This window comes from Syngnathus leptorhynchus, unplaced genomic scaffold, assembly GCF_054491065.1.
Source record: "Syngnathus leptorhynchus isolate UIUO unplaced genomic scaffold, UIUO_Slep HiC_scaffold_432, whole genome shotgun sequence".
Lineage (NCBI taxonomy): Eukaryota > Metazoa > Chordata > Actinopteri > Syngnathiformes > Syngnathidae > Syngnathus > Syngnathus leptorhynchus.
Window position 1 is genome coordinate 37,501 of NW_028232376.1, and position 5,291 is coordinate 42,791.

Here is a 5,291-nt window from a genome sequence, read left to right on the forward strand (position 1 = left end):
CGTCCGGGGCGACTCTCGGCCTGTGTTTTCGGAGCCGGCCGGGCATCACGCTCCCTCCTTGGATGGACAACATTCGTAGTTGACACTTTGTGTCATTTTATCCGAGCAGACGGGCGCCGCGAGGCGACCGTCCGGGGCGACTCTCGGCCTGTGTTTAAGGAGCCGGCCGGGCATCACGCTCCTTCCTTGGATGGACAACATTCGTAGTTGACACTTTGTGTCATTTTATCCGAGCGGGCGGGCGCCGCGAGGCGGACCGTCCGGGGCGACTCTCGGCCTGTGTTTAAGGAGCCGGCCGGGCATCACGCTCCTTCCTTGGATGGACAACATTCGCAGTTGACACTTTGTGTCATTTTATCCGAGCAGACGGGCGCCGCGAGGCGGACCGTCCGGGGCGACTCTCGGCCTGTGTTTTCGGAGCCGGCCGGGCATCACGCTCCCTCCTTGGATGGACAACATTCGTAGTTGACACTTTGTGTCATTTTATCCGAGCAGACGGGCGCCGCGAGGCGACCGTCCGGGGCGACTCTCGGCCTGTGTTTAAGGAGCCGGCCGGGCATCACGCTCCTTCCTTGGATGGACAACATTCGTAGTTGACACTTTGTGTCATTTTATCCGAGCGGGGCGGGCGCCGCGAGGCGGACCGTCCGGGGCGACTCTCGGCCTGTGTTTAAGGAGCCGGCCGGGGCATCACGCTCCTTCCTTGGATGGACAACATTCGCAGTTGACACTTTGTGTCATTTTATCCGAGCAGACGGGCGCCGCGAGGCGGACCGTCCGGGGCGACTCTCGGCCTGTGTTTTCGGAGCCGGCCGGGCATCACGCTCCCTCCTTGGATGGACAACATTCGTAGTTGACACTTTGTGTCATTTTATCCGAGCAGACGGGCGCCGCGAGGCGGACCGTCCGGGGCGACTCTCGGCCTGTGTTTAAGGAGCCGGCCGGGCATCACGCTCCTTCCTTGGATGGACAACATTCGCAGTTGACACTTTGTGTCATTTTATCCGAGCAGACGGGCGCCGCGAGGCGGACCGTCCGGGGCGACTCTCGGCCTGTGTTTTCGGAGCCGGCCGGGCATCACGCTCCCTCCTTGGATGGACAACATTCGTAGTTGACACTTTGTGTCATTTTATCCGAGCAGACGGGCGCCGCGAGGCGGACCGTCCGGGGCGACTCTCGGCCTGTGTTTAAGGAGCCGGCCGGCATCACGCTCCTTCCTTGGATGGGACAACATTCGCAGTTGACACTTTGTGTCATTTTGTTCGGCCTGTGTTTAAGGAGGCGGCCGTCCTCCACTCGGTCCGTGTTTAAGGAGCGACACTCGCGCTCCGGTTCGGCCTGTATTTAGGGAGGCGGCCGTCCTCCGCTTGGTCTGTGTTAAGGGCGACACTCTGTCCATGTTTGAGGAGCCTGGCCCTGACGCTCCTCTCCGGCCTGTGTTTAAGGAGGCGGCCGTCCTCCCCTTGGTCCGTGTTAAGGGCGACACTCGGTCCATGTTTGAGGAGCCTGGCCCTGACGCTCCTCTCCGGCCTGTGTTTAAGGAGGCGGCCGTCCTCCCCTTGGTCCGTGTTAAGGGCGACACTCGGTCCATGTTTGAGGAGCCTGGCCCTGACGCTCCTCTCCGGCCTGTGTTTAAGGAGGCGGCCGTCCTCCCCTTGGTCTGTGTTAAGGGCGACACTCGGTCCATGTTTGAGGAGCCTGGCCCTGACGCTCCTCTCCGGCCTGTGTTTAAGGAGGCGGCCGTCCTCCCCTTGGTCCGTGTTAAGGGCGACACTCGGTCCATGTTTGAGGAGCCTGGCCCTGACGCTCCTCTCCGGCCTGTGTTTAAGGAGGCGGCCGTCCTCCCCTTGGTCCGTGTTAAGGGCGACACTCGGTCCATGTTTGAGGAGCCTGGCCCTGACGCTCCTCTCCGGCCTGTGTTTAAGGAGGCGGCCGTCCTCCCCTTGGTCTGTGTTAAGGGCGACACTCGGTCCATGTTTGAGGAGCCTGGCCCTGACGCTCCTCTCCGGCCTGTGTTTAAGGAGGCGGCCGTCCTCCACTTCCTTCCATGCACCACCACATTCGCAGTTGACACTTTGCCATTTTTTCAGAGAGGTGACACTTAGTCGTTTTTTCGAAAGTTGACACTTAGTCGTTTTTTCGAAGTTGACACTTTGCCGTTTTTTCAGAGAGGCGACACTTAGTCGTTTTTTCGAAAGTTGACACTTAGCAGTTTTTTCGAAAGTTGACACTTAGCCGTTTTTTCGAAAGTTGACACTTAGCCGTTTTTTCGAAAGTTGACACTTAGTCACTTTTTCGCCACAGTGACACCTCCAGCGCGTGCCACGGCGCTTTTCAGGTCTTCTATCCGACCTTGTGCTGTCGAGGACGGCGTGTCCGACGCCGTGGGAGACCAGCACCATCTCCTCCATACTCGTAAACGGGGTGCTTTGGAAAACGGGGGGAAAGTCGATGAGTACACTGACTACTGGGACCATTTCATTGTACTCTGGCGCACCTGAAGACCAAAAAAGGTACTGCACCTTAGCCCGGGTACCTCACCCCCTGGTACCTCGAGGAGAACTTAGAAAAATTTCGACAAATTTTTGGTGAGCTCCAGGGAGAGAGGCTGATTTTTCGCTTTTTGAGGCCGACCGCCGAACCGGCGCGGGGCGGACTCACAAGCCCCCAAGAGCCGTGGGCACTTAGTCGTTTTTTCAGAGAGGCGACACTTAGTCGTTTTTTCAGAGGCGACACTTAGTCGTTTTTTCGAAAGTTGACACTTAGCCGTTTTTTCGAAAGTCGACACTTAGCCGTTTTTTTTGGAAAGTTGACACTTAGTCGTTTTTTCGAAAGTTGACACTTAGTCGTTTTTTCGCCACAATTGGCTCTGAGCTCCAGGGGGAGAGCCTGGTTTTGCCTTATTTCAGGCCGGCTGGGGAACCGGCGCGGGTCGGATGCACGAGCCCGGCAGAGCCGTGGGCACTTAGAAAATTTTCGCCGATTAAGCTGGGACCTCCAGGCGGAGACCGGCATTCCTCGTCCTCGGGGTTCGACCCAGGAACCGGCGCTGGGCAGACGCCGTAGCCACGCAGAGCCGTGGGCACTTAGAAAATATTCGCCAAGTTGGCTCTGAGCTCCAGGCGGAGAGGCTGGTTTTGCCTTATTTCAGGCCGGCTGGGGAACCGGCGCGGGTCGGATGCACGAGCCCGCAGAGCCGTGGGCACTTTGCCATTTTCTCAGAGTCGACACTTAGTCGTTTTTTCAGAGAGGCGACACTCTGTCGTTTTTTTCGAAAGTTGACACTTTGCCGTTTTTTCAGAGAGGCGACACTTAGCCGTTTTTTCGAAAGTTGACACTTAGCCGTTTTTTCGAAAGTCGACACTTAGCCGTTTTTTCAGAGATGTGACACTTTGCCGTTTTTTCGAAAGTCGACACTTAGCCGTTTTTTCAGAGATGTGACACTTAGAAACTTTTTGCCAAGTTGGCTGTGAGCTCCAGGAGGAGACCGTTATTTTTCGTCATTCGAGGCCGACTGCGGAACCGGCGCTGGGCGGACGCCAAAGCTCGGCAGGGCGTGGGCACTTAGAAACTTTTTGCCAAGTTGGCTGTGAGCTCCAGGAGGAGACCGTTATTTTTCGTCATTCGAGGCGACTGCGGAACCGGCGCTGGGCGGACGCCAAAGCTCGGCAGGGCCGTGGGCACTTAGAAACTTTTTGCCAAGTTGGCTGTGAGCTCCAGGAGGAGACCGTTATTTTTCGTCATTCGAGGCCGACTGCGGAACCGGCGCTGGGCGGACGCCAAAGCTCGGCAGGGCCGTGGGCACTTAGAAACTTTTTGCCAAGTTGGCTGTGAGCTCCAGGAGGAGACCGTTATTTTTCGTCATTCGAGGCCGACTGCGGAACCGGCGCTGGGCGGACGCCAAAGCTCGGCAGGGCCGTGGGCACTTAGAAACTTTTTGCCAAGTTGGCTGTGAGCTCCAGGAGGAGACCGTTATTTTTCGTCATTCGAGGCCGACTGCGGAACCGGCGCTGGGCGGACGCCAAAGCTCGGCAGGGCCGTGGGCACTTAGAAACTTTTTGCCAAGTTGGCTGTGAGCTCCAGGAGGAGACCGTTATTTTTCGTCATTCGAGGCCGACTGCGGAACCGGCGCTGGGCGGACGCCAAAGCTCGGCAGGGCCGTGGGCACTTAGAAACTTTTTGCCAAGTTGGCTGTGAGCTCCAGGAGGAGACCGTTATTTTTCGTCATTCGAGGCCGACTGCGGAACCGGCGCTGGGCGGACGCCAAAGCTCAGCAGGGCCGTGGGCACTTAGAAACTTTTTGCCAAGTTGGCTGTGAGCTCCAGGAGGAGACCGTTATTTTTCGTCATTCGAGGCCGACTGCGGAACCGGCGCTGGGCGGACGCCAAAGCTCGGCAGGGCCGTGGGCACTTAGAAACTTTTTGCCAAGTTGGCTGTGAGCTCCAGGAGGAGACCGTTATTTTTCGTCATTCTAGGCCGGCTGCAGAAACCGGCGCGGGTCGGATGCACGAGCCCGCAGAGCCGTGGGCACTTTGCCACTTTTTCGCCACAATTGGCTGTGAGCTCCAGGAGGAGACCGTTATTTTTCGTCATTCTAGGCCGGTTGCAGAACCGGCGCGGCTCGGATGCACGAGCCCGCAGAGCCGTGGGCACTTAGAAAATTTTCAGAGAGGCGACACTTTGCCATTTTTTCAGAGAGGTGACACTTAGTCGTTTTTTCGAAAGTTGACACTTAGCCGTTTTTTCGAAAGTTGACACTTAGTCGTTTTTTCGAAAGTTGACACTTAGTCGTTTTTTTCGCCAAAGTGCCCACCTCCAGCGCGTGCCACGGCGCTTTCCAGGTCTTCTATCCGACCTTGTGCTGTCGAGGACGGCGTGTCCGACGCCGTGGGGAGACCAGCACCATCTCCTCCATACTCGTAAACGAGGTGCTTTGGAAAACGGGGGGAAAGTCGATGAGTACACTGACTACTGGGACCATTTCATTGTACTCTGGCGCACCTGAAGACCAAAAAAGGTACTGCACCTTAGCCCGGGTACCTCACCCCCTGGTACCTCGAGGAGAACTTAGAAAAATTTCGACAAATTTTTGGTGAGCTCCAGGGAGAGAGGCTGATTTTTTGCTTTTTGAGGCCGACCGCCGAACCGGCGCGGGGCGGACTCACAAGCCCCGCAGAGCCGTGGGCACTTAGTCGTTTTTTCGAAAGTTGACACTTAGCCGTTTTTTCGAAAGTTGACACTTAGCCGTTTTTTCGAAAGTCGACACTTAGCCGTTTTTTCGAAAGTTGACA